We start from the raw sequence: 24,801 nt of genomic DNA on the forward strand, positions 1-24,801 counted from the left end.
CACAAATTAAATACAGTAACATTCTAACTACTCTGTGTCACTCCCCTCTCTCTCCTGGTCACCCTCCTCATCTTCCTGGCCATCCATCCGCTGCAGTCTGTATGGCCATAAATTCTCATCAACATCGCATCTGATGTGTTCTCTAGCAATGCACCGTGGGAAGACGCGCCGTGAATGCCTGAGCCATCCTCTACACTGATCGCCTGTTATATCATCACAGGCAGCATCCATCGCATTGAGGAGGGACCTCTGGTTCTGAGCATGATGTTCATACACTCTCCATCTCCAAGCGGAGAAAAATTCCTCAATAGGGTTAAGGAATGGAGAATATGGAGGTAGTGGGACATTATGCATCCCTGGATGCGTGTCGAACCATGCCCTGATGCGTGGGCCACAGTGAAAGCTGACATTGTCCCACACAACGACAAACTGGGGTCGGTGGGGCCCTTCGAAACCCCTCTCATTTTCTGGAACTAAATTCAGATACAAACGGTCCAGGAAATGGAGGAGTTTCTCAGTGTTGTATGGACCCAAGCTTGCCATGTGTGTGGCCACACCATTTTCAGATATAGCCGCACACATGGTAATATTTCCCCCCCGCTGGCCGGGGACATCCACTGTGGCCCGCTGGCCAATGATGTTTCGGCCACGCCTGCGGCCCTTGGCCAGGTTGAACCCTGCCTCATCAACACATACTAGGATATGGGGGGTTTCATTCCCCTCTAGTGCCAGGATTCTCTACAAAAGAGAAAAATAAACCAGATCAGTCATATAGATGGGTCACACGGTCACAGCAGTAATACTCTTCACAAAGTCAATATAACCCACTGTGGTTCCAAACCTAGAGTGCAGGCATATTACCATTATTATTATACCATTATACCATATACCATACCATTATACCATATACCATACCATTATTTAATGCTTCGATCTTAAATATGATCAATCTATCTTTGTTAGTTGGCTATGTACCACAGGCTTTTAAGGTGGCAGTAATTAAACCATTACTTAAAAAGCCATCACTTGACCCAGCTATCTTAGCTAATTATAGGCCAATCTCCAACCTTCCTTTTCTCTCAAAAATTCTTGAAAGGGTAGTTGTAAAACAGCTAACTGATCATCTGCAGAGGAATGGTCTATTTGAAGAGTTTCAGTCAGGTTTTAGAATTCATCATAGTACAGAAACAGCATTAGTGAAGGTTACAAATGATCTTCTTATGGCCTCGGACAGTGGACTCATCTCTGTGCTTGTTCTGTTAGACCTCAGTGCTGCTTTTGATACTGTTGACCATAACATTTTATTACAGAGATTAGAGCATGCCATAGGTATTAAAGGCACTGCGCTGCAGTGGTTTGAATCATATTTGTCTAATAGATTACAATTTGTTCATGTAAATGGGGAATCTTCTTCACAGACTAAAGTTAATTATGGAGTTCCACAAGGTTCTGTGCTAGGACCAATTTTATTCACTTTATACATGCTTCCCTTAGGCAGTATTATTAGACGGTATTGCTTAAATTTTCATTGTTACGCAGATGATACCCAGCTTTATCTATCCATGAAGCCAGAGGACACACACCAATTAGCTAAACTGCAGGATTGTCTTACAGACATAAAGACATGGATGACCTCTAATTTCCTGCTTTTAAACTCAGATAAAACTGAAGTTATTGTACTTGGCCCCACAAATCTTAGAAACATGGTGTCTAACCAGATCCTTACTCTGGATGGCATTACCCTGACCTCTAGTAATACTGTGAGAAATCTTGGAGTCATTTTTGATCAGGATATGTCATTCAAAGCGCATATTAAACAAATATGTAGGACTGCTTTTTTGCATTTACGCAATATCTCTAAAATTAGAAAGGTCTTGTCTCAGAGTGATGCTGAAAAACTAAGTCATGCATTTATTTCCTCTAGGCTGGACTATTGTAATTCATTATTATCAGGTTGTCCTAAAAGTTCCCTAAAAAGCCTTCAGTTAATTCAAAATGCTGCAGCTAGAGTACTGACGGGGACTAGAAGGAGAGAGCATATCTCACCCATATTGGCCTCTCTTCATTGGCTTCCTGTTAATTCTAGAATAGAATTTAAAATTCTTCTTCTTACTTATAAGGTTTTGAATAATCAGGTCCCATCTTATCTTAGGGACCTCGTAGTACCATATCAGCCCAATAGAGCGCTTCGCTCTCAGACTGCAGGCTTACTTGTAGTTCCTAGGGTTTGTAAGAGTAGAATGGGAGGCAGAGCCTTCAGCTTTCAGGCTCCTCTCCTGTGGAACCAGCTCCCAATTCAGATCAGGGAGACAGACACCCTCTCTACTTTTAAGATTAGGCTTAAAACTTTCCTTTTTGCTAAAGCTTATAGTTAGGGCTGGATCAGGTGACCCTGAACCATCCCTTAGTTATGCTGCTATAGACGTAGACTGCTGGGGGGTTCCCATGATGCACTGTTTCTTTCTCTTTTTGCTCTGTATGCACCACTCTGCATTTAATCATTAGTGATCGATCTCTGCTCCCCTCCACAGCATGTCTTTTTCCTGGTTCTCTCCCTCAGCCCCAACCAGTCCCAGCAGAAGACTGCCCCTCCCTGAGCCTGGTTCTGCTGGAGGTTTCTTCCTGTTAAAAGGGAGTTTTTCCTTCCCAGTGTAGCCAAGTGCTTGCTCACAGGGGGTCGTTTTGACCGTTGGGGTTTTACATAATTATTGTATGGCCTTGCCTTACAATATAAAGCGCCTTGGGGCAACTGTTTGTTGTGATTTGGCGCTATATAAAAAAATTGATTGATTGATTGATATGCAGAGGTTCTGCAGGTAGTTTTCTGACACAAATCGAAGGGAGACATAATGATGACAGTGTTCTGTTACAGTTCTTTGGCAAAATGCTGTGGTCAGATACTGTAGTGTAAAGCTGGATTCCAAAGGTAAAGAGGATACTGGTAACCCTCAGAAATTGGAACCTCTGCATAGTGTAGGCTATACAAACTGATAGACCATGAATAATTGGCTTACCTGCACATACTGGTACCACAGCTCTTTCACTCTGTCTGTGTTCCTTTCGAGTGGTACTCTGTAGATCTGCTTCATGGTCATGAGGTTTTTCTTCAGTACCCGGTCTATTGTGGATATGCTGATGATGTTGATGTTTTGGAAGACTGTGTTGTTTTGGAGGATTGTGTCACGGATCTGTGTCAGTGTGATTGCATTATTTGCAATGACCATGTTGCAGATCTCTCCTTCTTGGCGATCGGTGAGCAGTCGTCTACTCTCACCTATATGATGCTGTCGCCCAATCCTCGTCATAGACACAGACAACATGACTATTTGTAGTGTTTGTCTTATGTCTTTGTTACATATTGTCAATCACTGTAATGACTGTATTGCGTACTGCTTCATTCTGCTATCATTCTATAGCTTTTGTAGGCTACTGTACTTACAAATGCACTGCAATACTACTGTAAACTGCAACGCTGTATTTTGTCTAATTTACAGTACAACCATATTTTGTTTGTCATGCTACAATAGTGTGCTGCTACAATAGTGTGCTGTATCATACTGTGACATTGAGGTGAGATTTTGCAGTAGCCCCCCCCCCCACACACGCACACACACACACTCTCTCTCTCTCTCACACACACACACACACACACACACACACTCTCTCTCTCACACACACACACACACACACAAACATTCTCTCTCTCTCTGAAGGTGGTGTGAACATTGTCATATGTACATAATGTTCTTTTGTCAATTGAAGAATTTTTCCATATTTTGAAAGAATGTAAATTTGGTGATATTTTCTATTCTGTTAAGGTCAGTGTCATTGTGAACCCCAGGATCTGTTTGTCTGTAGATATTGGCAGTGCAGTACAGTTTGGTGTACTATGTGTGTAATTGGTGTCAAATGGTGAAATGTTCTTTGCTCAAGAACTTGAGTGTTGTATTTGATACTGTTCCTTTACAAAGTAGAAATGGGGCCTAATATAGCTGTAAATGTTAACTTTATCTGTAAAACTCCTGATTTTGAGAAGGACATGAAATTATTATTGTGGAATTGTAGTAATTTTTCGACTGTTCACTTAATGCCTGTACTGGATAAGGCAAGGGAATCTATTGGCACAGCAGCCCCACCAAGACTGTTTTTCACCAGCCGCCACTGACTACATGGTCAATAATGGTGGCCCGAATTTCATCCGGGACAGGATGATGTCTGAGAACTCCTCTTCCTCCTATTCCACCACCACGAACCCTCACTCCTCCTCTTCCTACTCCTTTACCACCGCGCAACCCCAGTCCTCCTCTTCCCGCTCCTCTACCACCACACACCCTCAATCCTCCTCCTTCTCTTCCTCTTCCCCTTCCTCCAGGTGGAGGTTGGCCTTGTACTTGCGGTCTCTCCATGTTGACATTGGAAAAAGAACTAGCACCAGGCCAAGCTGTATATATACAGCAATGCCAGCATTCAAAATCATAGACAACACCTGTCAGGTAACTCAACAGACTGATGGATTGGTCACCTGTAATGTGGGACACTCCTCCTCGTCAAATCTGCTTTCACCTGTTACCTACTCACCTGATTGTCATGAATGTATGAAATGTTCCAAAATATGTGTACTGTATTGTATTCCAATTTCTTAACTAATTTTGACAATTGAGCAGACTATTCTGCAGATGATGACTTATACGATCATACAAGCAAGATGGCTTGCTTGCCTCTACTGGTGGTTGGCTGTCACTGCGGTATTGTATCACTTCCTGTTCCGGAGCACAGCGGTGTTTTTCTGTATCTGTTAGCTGTTTAATCTGCGCAGTTAGATTGATCTAGTTATCTAGATTATGATTTGTTTCCCAGTGTAATCTTTACGTGCCTTAACTAAAGCACTCCTTCTGCTGAATCACCTCTAAATTATTTACACATTATTCACTTTGCGTGTTTTTAGGAATCCGCTAGCTTAGCATAGCTACTAGCTCTTAGCCGATTTAGCATGGCGGCTTCTCCTGTCTCTCCCGCACTTTTCTGCTCTGGGTGTGAAATGTTTAGTTATTCCTCGGCCTCCTTTAGCAGTAACGGTACTTGTAATAAGTGTAGCTTATTCGTAGCTTTGGAGGCCAGGCTGGGCGAATTGGAGACTCGGCTCCGCACCGTGGAAAATTCTACAGCTAGCCAGGCCCCTGTAGTCGATGCGGACCAAGGTAGCTTAGCCGCCGTTAGTTACCCCCTGGCAGATCCCGAGCAGCCGGGAAAGCAGGCTGACTGGGTGACTGTGAGGAGGAAGCGTAGCCCTAAACAGAAGCCCCGTGTACACCGCCAACCCGTTCACATCTCTAACCGTTTTTCCCTACTCGACGACACACCCGCCGAGGATCAAACTCTGGTTATTGGCGACTCTGTTTTGCGAAATGTGAAGTTAGCGACACCAGCAACCATAGTCAATTGTCTTCCGGGGGCCAGAGCAGGCGACATTGAAGGAAATTTGAAACTGCTGGCTAAGGCTAAGCGTAAATTTGGTAAGATTGTAATTCACGTTGGCAGTAATGACACCCGGTTACGCCAATCGGAGGTCACTAAAATTAACATTAAATCGGTGTGTAACTTTGCAAAAACAATGTCGGACACTGTAGTTTTCTCTGGGCCCCTCCCCAATCAGACCGGGAGTGACATGTTTAGCTGCATGTTCTCCTTGAATTGCTGGCTGTCTGAGTGGTGTCCAAAAAATGAGGTGGGCTTCATAGATAATTGGCAAAGCTTCTGGGGAAAACCTGGTCTTGTTAGGAGAGACGGCATCCATCCCACTTTGGATGGAGCAGCTCTCATTTCTAGAAATCTGGCCAATTTTCTTAAATCCTCCAAACCGTGACTATCCAGGGTTGGGACCAGGAAGCAGAGTTGTAGTCTTACACACCTCTCTGCAGCTTCTCTCCCCGTGCCATCCCCTCATTACCCCATCCCCGTAGAGACGGTGCCTGCTCCCAGACTACCAATAACCAGCAAAAATCTATTTAAGCATAAAAATTCAAAAGAAAAAATAATATAGCACCTTCAACTGCACCACAGACTAAAACAGTTAAATGTGGTCTATTAAACATTAGGTCTCTCTCTTCTAAGTCCCTGTTGGTAAATGATATAATAATTGATCAACATATTGATTTATTCTGCCTTACAGAAACCTGGTTACAGCAGGATGAATATGTTAGTTTAAATGAGTCAACACCCCCGAGTCACACTAACTGTCAGAATGCTCGTAGCACGGGCCGGGGTGGAGGATTAGCAGCAATCTTCCATTCCAGCTTATTAATTAATCAAAAACCCAGACAGAGCTTTAATTCATTTGAAAGCTTGACTCTTAGTCTTGTCCATCCAAATTGGAAGTCCCAAAAACCAGTTTTATTTGTTATTATCTATCGTCCACCTGGTCATTACTGTGAGTTTCTCTGTGAATTTTCAGACCTTTTGTCTGACTTAGTGCTTAGCTCAGATAAGATAATTATAGTGGGCGATTTTAACATCCACACAGATGCTGAGAATGACAGCCTCAACACTGCATTTAATATATTATTAGACTCTATTGGCTTTGCTCAAAAAGTAAATGAGTCCACCCACCACTTTAATCATATCTTAGATCTTGTTCTGACTTATGGTATGGAAATAGAAGACTTAACAGTATTCCCTGAAAACTCCCTTCTGTCTGATCATTTCTTAATAACATTTACATTTACTCTGATGGACTACCCAGCAGTGGGGAATAAGTTTCATTACACTAGAAGTCTTTCAGAAAGCGCTGTAACTAGGTTTAAGGATATGATTCCTTCATGTTCTCTAATGCCATATACCAACACAGTGCAGAGTAGCTACCTAAACTCTGTAAGTGAGATAGAGTATCTCGTCAATAGTTTTACATCCTCATTGAAGACAACTTTGGATGCTGTAGCTCCTCTAAAAAAGAGAGCTTTAAATCAGAAGTGCCTGACTCCGTGGTATAACTCACAAACTCGTAGGTTAAAGCAGATAACCCGTAAGTTGGAGAGGAAATGGCGTCTCACTAATTTAGAAGATCTTCACTTAGCCTGGAAAAAGAGTTTGTTGCTCTATAAAAAAGCCCTCCGTAAAGCTAGGACATCTTTCTACTCATCACTAATTGAAGAAAATAAGAACCCCAGGTTTCTTTTCAGCACTGTAGCCAGGCTGACAAAGAGTCAGAGCTCTATTGAGCTGAGTATTCCATTAACTTTAACTAGTAATGACTTCATGACTTTCTTTGCCAACAAAATTTTAACTATTAGAGAAAAAATTACTCATAACCATCCCAAAGACGTATTGTTATCTTTGGCTGCTTTCAGTGATGCCGGTATTTGGTTAGACTTTTTCTCTCCGATTGTTCTGTCTGAGTTATTTTCATTAGTTACTTCATCCAAACCATCAACATGTTTATTAGACCCCATTCCTACCAGGCTGCTCAAGGAAGCCCTACCATTATTTAATGCTTCGATCTTAAATATGATCAATCTATCTTTGTTAGTTGGCTATGTACCACAGGCTTTTAAGGTGGCAGTAATTAAACCATTACTTAAAAAGCCATCACTTGACCCAGCTATCTTAGCTAATTATAGGCCAATCTCCAACCTTCCTTTTCTCTCAAAAATTCTTGAAAGGGTAGTTGTAAAACAGCTAACTGATCATCTGCAGAGGAATGGTCTATTTGAAGAGTTTCAATCAGGTTTTAGAATTCATCATAGTACAGAAACAGCATTAGTGAAGGTTACAAATCATCTTCTTATGGCCTCGGACAGTGGACTCATCTCTGTGCTTGTTCTGTTAGACCTCAGTGCTGCTTTTGATACTGCTGACCATAAAATTTTATTACAGAGATTAGAGCATGCCATAGGTATTAAAGGCACTGCTCTGCGGTGGTTTGAATCATATTTGTCTAATAGATTACAATTTGTTCATGTAAATGGGGAATCTTCGTCACAGACTAAAGTTAATTATGGAGTTCCACAAGGTTCTGTGCTAGGACCAATTTTATTCACTTTATACATGCTTCCCTTAGGCAGTATTATTAGACGGTATTGCTTAAATTTTCATTGTTACGCAGATGATACCCAGCTTTATCAATCCATGAAGCCAGAGGACACACACCAATTAGCTAAACTGCAGGATTGTCTTACAGACATAAAGACATGGATGACCTCTAATTTCCTGCTTTTAAACTCAGATAAAACTGAAGTTATTGTACTTGGCCCCACAAATCTTAGAAACATGGTGTCTAACCAGATCCTTACTCTGGATGGCATTACCCTGACCTCTATTAATACTGTGAGAAATCTTGGAGTCATTTTTGATCAGGATATGTCATTCAAAGCGCATATTAAACAAATATGTAGGACTGCTTTTTTGCATTTACGCAGTATCTCTAAAATCAGAAAGGTCTTGTCTCAGAGTGATGCTGAAAAACTAATTCATGCATTTATTTCCTCTAGGCTGGACTATTGTAATTCATTATTATCAGGTTGTCCTAAAAGTTCCCTAAAAATCCTTCAGTTAATTCAAAATGCTGCAGCTAGAGTACTGACGGGGACTAGAAGGAGAGAGCATATCTCACCCATATTGGCCTCTCTTCATTGGCTTCCTGTTAATTCTAGAATAGAATTTAAAATTCTTCTTCTTACTTATAAGGTTTTGAATAATCAGGTCCCATCTTATCTTAGGGACCTCGTAGTACCATATCACCCCAATAGAGTGTTTCGCTCTCAGACTGCAGGCTTACTTGTAGTTCCTAGGGTTTGTAAGAGTAGAATGGGAGGCAGAGCCTTCAGCTTTCAGGCTCCTCTCCTGTGGAACCAGCTCCCAATTCAGATCAGGGAGACAGACACCCTCTCTACTTTTAAGATTAGGCTTAAAACTTTCCTTTTTGCTAAAGCTTATAGTTAGGGCTGGATCAGGTGACCCTGAACCATCCCTTAGTTATGCTGCTATAGACGTAGACTGCTGGGGGGTTCCCATGATGCACTGTTTCTTTCTCTTTTTGCTCTGTATGCACCACTCTGCATTTAATCATTAGTGATCGATCTCTGCTGCCCTCCACAGCATGTCTTTTTCCTGGTTCTCTCCCTCAGCCCCAACCAGTCCCAGCAGAAGACTGCCCCTCCCTGAGCCTGGTTCTGCTGGAGGTTTCTTCCTGTTAAAAGGGAGTTTTTCCTTCCCACTGTAGCCAAGTGCTTGCTCACAGGGGGTCGTTTTGACCGTTGGGGTTTTACATAATTATTGTATGGCCTTGCCTTCCAATATAAAGCGCCTTGGGGCAACTGTTTGTTGTGATTTGGCGCTATATAAAAAAATTGATTGATTGATTGATTGATACGATGAAACTGTGCTGACATGTTTTGGAGAGAACAACCATTACACTGAGAACCAACCAATTGGGATAGATCAGCAAGATGCACTTTTTTGGAAAATGTTCTAAATGTAGGCTGATTGTGTTAAATGTAGGCCACTTGTACATAACCATTTGCAAAGATGTACTAAGTGCTTGAGACATGTACAAGGCATTTGAAATGTGATGAAAGCAATGAGAAATGCCATTCTGTTCTGAGAAACCGCAAGTTAGTTTGGGGATTTGTCCATGTCATTTTGAGAATGCTATCTCAATTTCAAGAAAAGAGCCAAACCAATGAAGAAAAACTGTAATAGCAGAATCTTAAAATCCATCCTCACAGGGACAAGAAGCCAGTGAAGAGATGCCAAAATGGATACAATGCGGGTGTAATTTCTCAGTTACTTTAGTGCATTTCTCACATCCTTATTTACATTTGCACAACAGTTATTGCATTTTTCAAAACAACTTGTACAAACCACAAAACCTACTTGATCACCTGCAAAGGCATGTAACTTGCTCAAAATTGACAGTTCATTCCTCAAAAGCAAATAAATGAAATGAAATGAAATGAAAATGTCATTGTCTGTTATGTGCAGACGCAGGTTGAGGAGCGGACCAACGTCTGACCGAACCCAGCGCTAAATAACCAGAAAGCGGTTCCACAAACAAAACAATTTTATTTCCCCTCCAGTGCAATAATTAGTGTACAACATAAATATTTAGTTTGTCTGGTGGAGTGAAGGATGGCGCGCTCTCCAGCGCCCAAAAGGATCAAAGCCTCGGCGTTTCTGGACTCAGATTCACCGCCAAACACCCCCCAGGTGGACACGACAAACTGACTCTGTGAAGGATGGAAAAGGTGAGGTAAGTCAACAGAGCTACAGCAAATATCTTTCAGAGGCACACACTATCAGCAACACATTCAGGTCTGAATTTAAGCTTTATGTAAATGAGCAGCTTCTCACAACAGGTGGAGGATCATCAGTCCGTACGCCACGGCAGTGAGAAGCAAACTGCACAATTCTCATCAATGTTCAAATATACTGCGTAACAAAATGCCAAATTGCTATTAACGATCATTCAGACAATAATCCCCTCTGATGTGTGCTGACAGCATGTGTCCCTCACCCGTCCTCCTTCACAGGCACGATGTGTCAAACCCTGGCGCGGTCCTCAGCGTCTCACAAACGAACGTCATAAGGTTGAGTTCCCGGCAATTCTGCTTGAACCACTCATGGCTTAAATGCAGAACGCCATCTCATTATCTGCATCAGCTGAAAGTCTTTAAGTTTACACGTGAGCATCATCCACAGGTGCTGCGAGTCAGTAGGCCTGCACGTAAACGTCCTCCACAGGTGCAGCTAATAATGCTGATGAGGGTGAAGGACTCTTCTGCCAGCACCTTCTCCACAGACAAAAACCAGTTTGCATACCACCTGGAGAGCAAAGAAAAGAAAACAACACAAAAACATCCAGCCAAACCCCCCAACACACAACAGTTGTCATCAAAATGAAACGTGTTGATACCATGGTTTATGAACAAGATATTCAAATGGCTTTGTCATGTTTAAATTACGTTATTTCTACCTGGTTATTTTATGTAAAATTCCGCCCCTTACCAAAAACCAAACCACTGTATTCCTCATTTTGAGTTTATTAAAGATCACGTTAGAAACCAGGCCTGGGACCCTCACAGACAGTGTCCATCTTGTGAAAGGCACATGAAGTAACTTGTACAACACTTTTATACAATGTGGGTGTTAACAGTGGGTATGGTTTAGTCTCACATTTCTAATGTTACTAGCTCTCACCAACAGGGGGTGGTCTCCCCTGGACACATGAGAGTAAAACTTAACATATTTCTCAGAACTTCCAAACAAATAACACAAATACTTAATAGCTAACATAAAACAAATAATTAGCACAGATAATTTGTAACAATTATGATAGTTTATTCTGTAAGTGTATTACGATGCAAAAAACTCAGATCTTGGTGACACAACCTGAAAATGCTCAAGGCAGCACTATATACTATTTACACAGCCATTTCAAAACTACAGTAAAGTCACGCATCACTGTGTATAGTGAGGTAACTGAGTACACTACCACTGAATATGTATGCCTCACATTTTTACTACATATAGTCTTTGCATTGCTAATTTGTCACAGCATTGTGCAAAAAAAAAAAAAAAAAAATATACACCTTTACTTACAACAAACATAAACTCCCTTTGGGTAGAGCTGTGCACAACTGTAAACAACACTGGAGTACATATTTTAACTGAACATGCAACATACTACACAGTGCTGTAAATAATTCATGCACATCCAGACGTTCCTGTCTAAGTGGCCACATATTTTCATCTACATCACCGTGAGCATCATCTCTTGCAGTGAGGAAACTATCTCCTCAAACGGATCTTCAACCTTAGGCCTGCTGCTCGGGAGATTGTCCACCCTCTGGAAGACTTCATGCATCATTCCAGTTCCTAAGAAGAACCGGCCCAGCGAGCCAAGTGTCTTATGACCAGTTGCACTCACTTCACACCTGATAAAAATGTTGGAGCAGCTCTTCCTTGACTTCCTCAAACCTCAGGTGCAACACGCCCAGGAATGTCTGCAGTTTGCATATAGGGTAGGTGATGGTGTGGAGGATGCCATCTTCTATCTGGTACACCGAGTCCACTTGCACCTGGATAAGGGAAACTGCACAGTGAGGATTCTCTTCCTGGACTTCTGGAGTGCCTTCAACATCACCCAGCCCCTTGTGCTCCAGGAAAAAACTGAACAGGATGTGAGTGGACCCCTGCCTGGTCACTTGGATCTCCAGGTACCTCACCAACAGTCCAAAGTATGTCAGGTTGAGGGACACCATGTCTGACACTGTGATCAGCAGCACCAAAGTACACCAGGTCACAGTGCTGGTCCATCTTCTCTTCACCCTGTACACCTCTGACTTCTGCTACAGTGCTGAGCTGTATCATATCCAAACGTTTGCAGATGACACAACCCATTGCTAGATGCATCAGGGATGACAGAGAGCAGGAGTACAGGAGCCTAGTGAAGGACTTTGTTGCATGGTGCCACACAAACCATCTACAGCTCAACACCTCAAAGACAAGGATGCTGGTCATTGACTTTGGGAAGTTCAGACCAAGTCTGCAACCAGTTTTGATCTAGGGAGCTGAGGTGGAGGCTGTGGATTCCTACAAGTACCTCAGGCTGTGGCTGGTTGTGGCAAACTGGACTGGACAACCCACACCAATCACCTGTACAGGAAGGGACAGAACAGGCTGTACTTTCTGAGGAGGTTGCGGTCATTTAACATCTGCAGGAAACTCCTGTGGATGTTCTATCAGTCCATAGCAGCCAGCGTCCTCTTTTACACCGTGGTGTGCTGGGGTGGCAACACATCCAACAAAGACATAACCAGGCTGGACAAACTGATCAGGTGGGCTGGCTCTGTGGTTGGCATGAAGCTGGATTCTCTGGTGATGGTGGCAGAGAAGAGAATACTGCACAAACTGCTAGACATTATGGACGATGCCAGTCACCCTCTGCACACCATCATCAGCAACCAGAGGAGCCTCTTCAGCCACAGACCGCTCCTTCCCAAGTGCAGGACCAACAGACTGAAAAACTCCTTTGTCACTCAGGCCATCAGACTGTACAACTCCTCACTTGGGGGAGGAGGAGTAACAGGAAGACAGAGGTCAGGAAAGAGAATGAGAGGAATAATCATAGCCAGTAAATGAGAATTGATCAGTATGTCTGGTATTTATATTGTGTATTTGTATTTATATTTGCAAATTGTTTTTCTTCTGTTCACTTTTGATACTCTGTGTGTTTCTTACTCTGTGTGCTGCTGGAAACTCAATTTCCCTGAGGGGAGTCTTCCCAAGAGATCAATAAAGTTCTATGTAACCTAATCTAGCGACCCCACCCTCTGCAGGACTCTGTGATGTCATCACATGCTGCATCCATGGTCGCTAGCAGGGCCATGTGGGTATGTCATATACTGTCCACCCCCAGGTACAGAAAAACTCCTCTACTGGATTTAGGAATGGTGAGTAGGGAAGGAGATATTCCACCAGCATCCTATCATGTGCTGCAAATCAATGTCTGACAACATCTGAGTGGTGAAAATGCACATTATCCCAAACAACATACCTGTCCATATTGTCTCCAGTTAGACTCCTCTCATTCTCATGGATTATGTCCCTGTAAAGAGTCTCTAAAACAGTCAGCAGATGTTGTGTGTTTATTGACCAAAATCAGTGATATGGGTTTGGATGCCATCTTTCTGAGATGGCTGCAAACATTGTAATATTCCCTCTTCATTGGCCTTGGACATCAGTGGTTTGTCTGTCCAATGTGATTCCTTCCTCGTCTTCTACCATTTCCAGATTGAAACTCACCTCATTAAGGTCTATGAATGTGTGCAGTGATTCACTGGCCTCCAACTCCAGTACACACTTTATCACAGAAGAGTGTAACAATGCATTTTGGACAGCATAATGTCCAGTATGCACTGTGAATACACATACACAGAACGGTAAGTAAATGTAAGTGTAGTGGATGGTAACTACACACTTTTTGCAGCTCTGAACATGAATTACAGTATGCATAGAATACATACATCTTTTACCTGTACATACTGGTGACGGATCTCCTTCACTCTGTCACTGTTCCGTTCAGTGGCATATTGTACAATTGTTTAATCTGCATTTAATTTCATTAGAGCACTCTGTCAATTGTAGTGATTGAAATGGATTCAATATACACAAGGATGTTGTCATTGTCTATAACGGCACTTTGTATCTCTATCAATGTTATGGCATTGTTTGCAGTCATCATTGTGTAACACACCAGCTGGGTCCGCGTAGTGAGGCGAATTATTACACTACTCAGGACGGCCGAGAATGCAGATGGGTCTTAGCCCCTGTCCCCGACTCGATTAGCTTCCCCAAATACCCTGTGTCAGCCTAACAGGTGGCATAAGTTGGGCCCAGGATCTAATGTGGATCACGGTGACTACCTGAGGGTGTGATGTGAATGGGTGAGGTTCGGCAACCTACCTTATCTGCCCCAACTGATGCAACCCTACAGCGGTAAAAGGGAAGCTCCCCCACTCCGGAGTAGGAACCTGGCTGAACCAAAAATTCAATAATGTCACTGTAACAATACTTTGAAATAATTGACAGTACGATTTATTTACACGATGGAGAAAATAATAAGAAAAGTAACTGGCTTGTTGCAAGGTTGCAAAAAAAACCCACACAAAAAAAAGAACTTTACATACCTTCAAAGTAAAACAAAATAAAAAAATTAAATAAAAGCTCTTCAGAGGCAAATCTCACTTGAAGGAATAATAGATGAGTCGCTTCTCAACACACCATACGATGACCTCCCAGCCAACGGGCTCTTCCTCAGAATCTGAATAATTTCCTTATGAAACTATAGCCTACTTCTTACATAGATATCAAACAAAACCCGGTGACCGGGAAACACTGCACAAGAAAATGTCTTCAACGTCCTCAATTTACACACAAAGTTAGTTCAAATATAACGAAACAGAATGGGTACCGTGAATCCGTGGATATTTCGTTGATCAGGGACCTGGAGGTGAAAAGGAGTCACTGGTTGGCAGGGAATAATGACTTCACCTCATACCGACAGACAATGGGCCACGTGTCAGACTTCCTCCCACGTTCACAGCCCCCGCAACATAGCTTCCCGTTCGAACAGGTTCTAAATGTGAAGTCGCAATGTGGATGCGACCACCTCCTTCCGATGCTCCAGTGGAGGACGACGTAACGCCAAAGCGGGTCTCGCTTCTCCTCTCCGGACCGGCACAGTGACACCAGGGACCCCGCTCTCTCTCTTTTTCCCTCTCTGGCTGGCGTGTCAGGCCCTCTCGTCCTCCCGCGCTTCCGTCTTCTCCCTCCTTGGCTGGCGTGTCAGGCCCTCTCGTCCTCCCGCACTTCCGTTTCCTCCCTCCTTGGCTGGCGTGGCGTAACCGCGGACCCCGCTCCCTCTTCCTCTTACAGGCGGAGCGGATCTCTCACATCTTCACTCACCCAGCGTGGGCAGACAGCGGTGCTCTGCCTGGCTCGACATATAGGCGGCTTCCTTCAGCCTGCTGCAGACGAGCCGCACACACGCGAATTGCAGAACGACACCGGCGCTAGCGTTAGCACGGCGCTTAGCACCACACAGCAGCAGCTTTACGATAGTCTCTCGGTACTAACGGGCTCACAGTGTCCGTAAATGGCAACTGGCGGCAGAAAAATCCTCCTTCCTGCGGCGAGCCTCGCAGCTCCTGTGTCTGGGACTTTTTCTTCTTTTTTTCACGCTCCGTCTCACCACACCTGCCGCTCACACAGTCTGTGGGAGACTGTCCCTCTGCCACACAAATGCACCCTTCCCCTCCGGGTTATTTTTGTCCTACCAAAATAAAAGCCCCAATATTGTTATATTAAGAAGTGTAGCACTAGGTGTGAGTTTGCAGAGATGACAGGTGATCTGGACTCTCAGGACTTTTTAACCAGATGTCTCCTCTGCAGCTTCGGCCTCTTGGAGTTTTTGAAGAGACTTACTTCATATTTTGAAAAGCAGAGATGTTCTCCTGTCTGGGCATCTGGTTTCCTTGTTCAGCTCCATGACTGGAAGTTTTGAAGTGCATCTGTATTTACAATATTCTCTGCACAGCAAATTTTGAAATGTTCCAGATGTGGGACAAGTGAAGAAATATGTTTCTTAAAATGTAAAGAAACAGGAAACAGTGCTATGCTATTTCCTTTAAAGTCTGACTACTAGGTAGTTCAAAAAAATTAAATAAAAAAAATCTAAGTTATTTAAAGTTGAAGCTGCTCTTGTAGTCAGGGCAGTAACCTACGGAAGCATATTGCATTCACTGATCTCATAATTATGAGAAAAGATCAGGTGTCTAAATTGTTTTATATACGAGGTCTATTAGAAAAGTATCCGACCTTATTATTTTTTCAAAAACCATATGGATTTGAATCACGTGTGATTGCGTCAGACAAGCTTAAACCCACGTGCGCATGCGTGAGTTTTTCCACGCCTGTCGCTTGCGTCATTCGCCTGTGAGCAGGCTTTGAGTGAGGAGTGGTCCACCCCCTCGGCGGATTTTCATTGTCAGGAAATGGCGGAATGATTTGGGCTTTTTTTCCATCTGAATTTTTTCAGAAACTGTTAGAGACTGGCAGCTGGAAACCATTAGAAAAATTTATCTGGCTTTCGGTGAAAATTTTACGGGCTTCACAGAGAATAAGGAGTGTTACTACAGCTTTAAGGACGCTCGGCGCGCCGCGCTCCGTGCCGCCATTGACAGCCACAAACCACCGGATCATTTCTAAACGGATGGCTCTGTGGATCCGAGACCGTCGTGTGCAGTTTCTCTCGTTATCACAAGAGCTGGAGATCAGCCATTTTCCAGCAGATTTCACTTTTAACAAGAGATTTTGTCATGGAAAGCCGAGCGGAGGCTTCGCGCGTCACGACCGATTTGCTGATGGAGCGAGACAAAGGAACACCTCCGTTTTGGTCTCACAGGGCGGCTTTGAGATGGCGTTCAGACAGCTGTTGGTGGTTTTTCCATCGAGTGATTATCCGAGAAATTGTGGATGTACCTGGCCATGCCAGAACATGTACTGTGAGGCTTCATCACAGCATTGCTTTGCGCCATGCGGCACTGCCGCGACGCGCGGAATTCCTCCGCACGTCTGTCTCAATGTGCCAAAAAAGTGCTGATGTCCACGTCTTTTCACAATTCCTGTGCTAGTCAGACGACATCCCAGATAAAGCACAGCGTCCAGTTTGGAAATGAACGGCACATTCCACTGTTACAGGAGTTTTTGTCATGGAAAAAGGAGCGGAGGCTTCACGCGTCGCGGCGGTGCCACATGGCGCACAGCAATGCTGTGATGTTCTGGCATGTCCAGGCACATCCACAATTTCTCAGATAATCACTCGATGGAAAAACCACCGACAGCTGTCTGAACGCCATCTCAAAGCCGTCCTGTGAGACCAAAACGGAGGTGGTTATGTTTCGCTCCAGTAGCGAATCCATTGTGACGCGCAAAGCCTATGTAAATTAAAAACAGAATACAATGATTTGCAACCTATTCAACCTATATTCAATTGAATACAATCAATCAATCAATCAATCAATCAATTTTTTTATATAGCGCCAAATCACAACGGTCAAAACGACCCCCTGTGAGCAAGCACTTGGCTAGAGTGGGAAGGAAAAACTCCCTTTTAACAGGAAGAAACCTCCAGCAGAACCAGGCTCAGGGAGGGGCAGTCTTCTGCTGGGACTGGTTGGGGCTGAGGGAGAGAACCAGGAAAAAGACATGCTGTGGAGGGGAGCAGAGATCGATCACTAATGATTAAATGCAGAGTGGTGCATACAGAGCAAAAAGAGAAAGAAACAGTGCATCATGGGAACCCCCCAGCAGTCTACGTCTATAGCAGCATAACTAAGGGATGGTTCAGGGTCACCTGATCCAGCCCTAACTATAAGCTTTAGCAAAAAGGAAAGTTTTAAGCCTAATCTTAAAAGTAGAGAGGGTGTCTGTCTCCCTGATCTGAATTGGGAGCTGGTTCCACAGGAGAGGAGCCTGAAAGCTGAAGGCTCTGCCTCCCATTCTACTCTTACAAACCCTAGGAACTACAAGTAAGCCTGCAGTCTGAGAGCGAAGCGCTCTATGGGGTGATATGGTACTACGAGGTCCCTAAGATAAGATGGGACCTGATTATTCAAAACCTTATAAGTAAGAAGAAGAATTTTAAATTCTATTCTAGAATTAACAGGAAGCCAATGAAGAGAGGCCAATATGGGTGAGATATGCTCTCTCCTTCTAGTCCCCGTCAGTACTCTAGCTGCAGCATTTTGAATTAACTGAAGGATTTTTAGGGAACTTTTAGGACAACCTGATAATAATGAATTACAATAGTCCAGCCTAGAGGAAATAAATGCATGAATTAGTTTTTCAGCATCACTCTGAGACAAGACCTTTCTGATTTTAGAGATATTGCATAAATGCAAAAAAGCAGTCCTACATATTTGTTTAATATGCGCTTTGAATGACATATCCTGATCAAAAATGACTCCAAGATTTCTCACAGTATTACTAGAGGTCAGGGTAATGCCATCCACAGTAAGGATCTGGTTAGACACCATGTTTCTAAGATTTGTGGGGCCAAGTACAATAACTTCAGATTTATCTGAGTTTAAAAGCAGGAAATTAGAGGTCATCCATGTCTTTATGTCTGTAAGACAATCCTGCAGTTTAGCTAATTGGTGTGTGTCCTCTGGCTTCATGGATAGATAAAGCTGGGTATCATCTGCGTAACAATGAAAATTTAAGCAATACCGTCTAATAATACTGCCTAAGGGAAGCATGTATAAAGTGAATAAAATTGGTCCTAGCACAGAACCTTGTGGAACTCCATAATTAACTTTAGTCTGTGACGAAGATTCCCCATTTACATGAACAAATTGTAATCTATTAGACAAATATGATTCAAACCACCGCAGCGCAGTGCCTTTAATACCTATGGCATGCTCTAATCTCTGTAATAAAATTTTATGGTCAACAGTATCAAAAGCAGCACTGAGGTCTAACAGAACAAGCACAGAGATGAGTCCACTGTCCGAGGCCATAAGAAGATCATTTGTAACCTTCACTAATGCTGTTTCTGTACTATGATGAATTCTAAAACCTGACTGAAACTCTTCAAATAGACCATTCCTCTGCAGATGATCAGTTAGCTGTTTAACAACTACCCTTTCAAGAATTTTTGAGAGAAAAGGAAGGTTGGAGATTGGCCTATAATTAGCTAAGATAGCTGGGTCAAGTGATGGCTTTTTAAGTAATGGTTTAATTACTGCCACCTTAAAAGCCTGTGGTACATTAAGATCGAAGCATTAAATAATGGTAGGGCTTCCTTGAGCAGCCTGGTAGGAATGGGGTCTAATAAACATGTTGATGGTTTGGATGAAGTAACTAATGAAAATAACTCAGACAGAACAATCGGAGAGAAAGAGTCTAACCAAATACCGGCATCACTGAAAGCAGCCAAAGATAACGATACGTCTTTGGGATGGTTATGAGTAATTTTTTCTCTAATAGTTAAAATTTTGTTAGCAAAGAAAGTCATGAAGTCATTACTAGTTAAAGTTAATGGAATACTCAGCTCAATAGAGCTCTGACTCTTTGTCAGCCTGGCTACAGTGCTGAAAAGAAACCTGGGGTTGTTCTTATTTTCTTCAATTAGTGATGAGTAGAACGATGTCCTAGCTTTACGGAGGGCTTTTTTATAGAGCAACAGACTCTTTTTCCAGGCTAAGTGAAGATCTTCTAAGTTAGTGAGACGCCATTTCCTCTCCAACTTACGGGTTATCTGCTTTACGCTACGAGTTTGAGAGTTATACCACGGAGTCAGGCACTTCTGATTTAAAGCTCTCTTTTTTAGAGGAGCTACAGCATCCAAAGTTGTCTTCAATGAGGATGTAAAACTATTGACGAGATACTCTATCTCCCTTACAGAGTTTAGGTAGCTACTCTGCACTGTGTTGGTATATGGCATTAGAGAACATAAAGAAGGAATCATATCCTTAAACCTAGTTACAGCGCTTTCTGAAAGACTTCTAGTGTAATGAAACTTATTCCCCACTGCTGGGTAGTCAGAGTAAATGTAAATGTTATTAAGAAATGATCAGACAGAAGGGAGTTTTCAGGGAATACTGTTAAGTCTTCTATTTCCATACCATAAGTCAGAACAAGATCTAAGATATGATTAAAGTGGTGGGTGGACTCATTTACTTTTTGAGCAAAGCCAATAGAGTCTAATAATAGATTAAATGCAGTGTTGAGGCTGTCATTCTCAGCATCTGTGTGGATGTTAAAATCGCCCACTATAATTATCTTATCTGAGCTAAGCACTAAGTCAGACAAAAGGTCTGAAAATTCACAGAGAAACTCACAGTAACGACCAGGTGGACGATAGATAATAACAAATAAAACTGGTTTTTGGGACTTCCAATTTGGATGGACAAGACTAAGAGTCAAGCTTTCAAATGAATTAAAGCTCTGTCTGGGTTTTTGATTAATTAATAAGCTGGAATGGAAGATTGCTGCTAATCCTCCGCTCCGGCCCGTGCTACGAGCATTCACAAATACACCACAAAGACAAGATATTTAATGTTCAAACTAATAAACTTTATTGTTTTTGTGCAAATATATGCTTTGAAATGGATGACTGCAACACATTCCAAAACAGCTGGGACAGTGGTATGTTTACCACTGTGTTACATCACCTTTCCTTCTAACAACACTCAATGAGAGTTTGGGAACTGAGTACACTAATTGTGATTGTCATGATTGGGTATAAAAGGAACATCCCCAAAAGTCTCAGCTGTTCACAAGCAAAGATGGGGTGAGGATCACCACTTTGTGAACAACTGCATGAAAAAATAGTCAACAATGTTTCTCAACATTCATTTGCAAGGAATTTAGGGATTCCAGCATCTACAGTCCATAATATAATCAGAAGATTCAGAGAATCTGGAGAACTTTCTACACGTAAGCGACAAGGCCGAAAACCAACATTGAATGTCCGTGAACTTCGATCCCTTAGGCAGCACTGCATTAAAAACCGACATCATTGTGTAAAGGATCTTACCACGTGGGCACAGGAACACTTCAGAAAACCATTGTCAGTTAACACAATTCATCGCTACATCTGCAAGTGCAAGTTAAAACTCTACCATGCAAAGCAAAGCCATACATCAACAACATCCAGAAACGCCGCTGCCTTCTCTGGGCCTGAACTCATTTGAAATGGACAGACACAAAATGGAAAAGTGTGCTGTGGTCTGATGAGTCCACATTTCAAATTGTTTTTGGAAATCATGGATGTTGTGTCTTCCGGACAAAAGACGAAAAAGTTCATCCAGCACTAAGTTCAAAAGCCAGCATCTGAGATGGTATGGGGGTGTGTTAGTGCCCATGGCATGGGCAACTTACACATCTGTGATGGCACCATCAATGCTGAAAGGTACATCCAGTTTTTGGAGAAACACATGCTGCCATCCAAGCAACGTCTTTTTCAGGGACGTCCCAGCTTATTTCAGCAAGACAATGCCAAGCCACATTCTGCACGTTACAGCAGCGTGGCTTCGTAGTAAAAGAGTGCGGTTACGAGACTGGTCTGCCTGCAGTCCAGACCTGTTGCCTATTGAAAATGTGTGGCGCATTATGAAGCACAAAATATGAAAACGGAGACCCCAGACTGTTGAACAATTGAAGTCGTACATCAAGCAAGAATGGAAAAGAATTCCACCTACAAAGCTTCAACAATTAGTGTCCTTGGTTGCCAAATGCTTATTGAGTGTTGTTAGAAGGAAAGGTGATGTAACACAGTGGTAAACATACCACTGTCCCCGTTTTCTTGAAAGGCATCCGTTTCAAAATGAACAAATATTTGCACAAAAACAATACATTTTATTAGTTTGAACATTAAATATCTTGTCTTTGTGGTGTATTCAATTGAATATAGGTTGAAAAGGATTTGCAAATCATTGTATTCTGTTTTTATTTACATTTTACACAATGTCCCAACTTCATTGGAATTGGGGTTGTATATCCAAAAGTGATTGTGTGTGTGCTCAATCATACGGCTGCTGTTTCTCTCTAACCAGGCATGTGGGTCTCTGGCTGTGGCGGCCACTTCAGCTCCACCCGGCCTCACTCCAAATAGTCGCTGAAGAAAGCTTTCCCAGCAGGGTAATGACTGTCATTCGTTCTTCTGCATTTTGCTCCTAATCTTGTTGTGACTCGCAGATTGAGTGTTTTGCTTTTTCCTGTCATGAATCCATGATGGCGATTGTCCGAGTTTCTCACCCACCAGACCCTCCAAAACGGCATATAGTGATGTAGAAATTTCCAACCCCTCTGCGCAACCAGATGCATTATTGTCCCATCCACCTTTGCAATAAATGAGAGTGGATGCAAAAAAAAATGCGTGCACTGCATGTGCCTGAAAGGCTGTTTCATGTTATTAGTAGATCTGCCTCCTTCAGAAACATTTATGATGGAATATTATATTGTTTGTATTTTTTTTTCATGCGGGATGAAATTGAAGTCCAACTTCAATCTCTTGAATGAAGTTGAGTGCCTACACTACACACAAATCTTGTTTCATTTTAACTCCAATGCAGTCATGTAAAAAGCCAATTTAATTATAGATAGAGAATGTGCAGAGCCGGTTGCTTGCAGGATCATTGATATTTGCATTCAAGGAAGCCCACCAGTAGTTAAAGTTTAAATTATATAACAGTATTTCTGTGTTAAGCTCAAATAGTAAATATGAACTAAAAACCCACAACAGTTCTATCACAGCTGATTTTTCTTTTCATGCCTGAGTATGATCAGGGTTGCAAATTTTGGTTCCGACCTCCACAGTAACTAAGGTTAAATCATTTTTCTTGCTTTTAACCCCTTCTAAGCCTGTATATCCCAACGATGGGAAATTTCACTTTTTATTTGTGAGATACTGACAAGCCAAAATGAGACAGGTGGTAGGGGTTTAAATAACATTGCCAACCTGCAGACATGCCATTTTGAAAAAAAAATGTCAGGTCCATTTACTGTTGCTGAGTCTTGAACAGAAAGGCCACCTTTGGATGTTAAAATGTCATACATTGTATTTGTAAAGTATTCACGGTGCTTCACATTCACATTTTCCAGATTTTGCAATGTTTCACCCTCACTGCAAAATGTAGAAAATTACTTTTTTCCCCCTCAAAGTTCTACTCACAATACCCCATAATGCCAGCATAAAAAAAGTTATTTTTTATGTTTTATTTTATCATATATATATATATATATATATATATATATATATATATATATATATATATATATATATATATATATATATATATATATATATATATATATACACACACACACACAAAACAAAACCAGGAAATCACATGTACATGGTAAGTATTCACACCTTTAGCTCAATACTTTGTTGACGCACATGATTTGTTGGTAGCAATTACAGCCTCAAGTCTTCTTGAATATGATGCCACAAGCTTGGCACACCTATCTTTGGGGACTTTTGTCCATTCCTGTTTACAGCACCTCTCACACTCCATTAGGTTGAGAAGTGGCACAGCCATTTTCATATCTCTCCAGAGATGTTCAATCAAGTGCAGGTCTGGGCTGTGGTTCGGCCATTCAAGGATATTCACAGAGTTGTCATGAAGCCACTGCTTTGACATCTTGGGTCTGTGTTTAGAATCATTGTCCTGCTGAATGATGAACCAGTGTTAGATGTGCATGCATGTCACCTGGAATTTGGCCAACACCTGCTGCGAGAGGGTTCGAATGGGCACAATCCAACCACCAGCAGCACTGGGCAGCCACAGTCTGATGCCAGGGGACCACACACACACACAGAACATTGTGTTGTGTCAGACAAACACTGATGCACAGCCAGGCATTCACAGAATGCCACATAAATGATTATCGTTGTGTTGTGTTTCAAGAATTATGGATCCACCTGGACTCAGTACCAAACAACGCTCTGGCTCCAAACACACACACACACACACACACACACACACACACACACACACACACACACACACACACACACACACACACACACACACTTAAGCAAACATGCAGCCATGTGCATCCGAACGTGTATCCGCACACACACACACACACAAACACACTTAAGCAAACATGCAGCCATGTGCATCCGAACGTGTATCCGCACACACACACACACACAAACACACTTAAGCAAACATGCAGCCATGTGCATCCGAGCGTGTATCCGCACACACACACACACACACACGCACACACACACACACACACACACACACACACACACACACACACACACACACACACACACACACACACACACACACACACACACACAGTATTGTTTGAGTGCTGTGTTTGTCCATCTGGTGGTTGGACACAGCCAACGCATTAAACCAAGCTTGAAACGCAGTGTCCTGTCCTGCTCTGCTTCTGTCTGCTTCAGTGTTCCTTCTCACATGTTTTTTGCTCAGCCAAATGGGTTTCTGATGTAAAGTGGAGTACAGTTCTCAAATACCTGAGTCAGTGACATGTTTTTGTCTCACATTTCACACACACAGGACGGATCCTCAACTGTGTTTGCAGCAATGTTCTGAGCACAACTAGGTTCGTTGAGTAAACCAGGTCCAGTTTGTATGGGAGCAAGGTGGCTGTGTACTGCTCCTTCCAGTCAGGCCTGCAGTTTGTCTGGATCTCAATTCAACTGAATTGATTTATTTATATAGCACCAAATCAGAACAATGCTGCCTCAAGGTGCGTCAC

The sequence above is a fragment of the Thalassophryne amazonica genome, chromosome 11 (genome assembly GCF_902500255.1).
Source record: "Thalassophryne amazonica chromosome 11, fThaAma1.1, whole genome shotgun sequence".
NCBI classification, from domain to species: Eukaryota; Metazoa; Chordata; class Actinopteri; order Batrachoidiformes; family Batrachoididae; genus Thalassophryne; species Thalassophryne amazonica.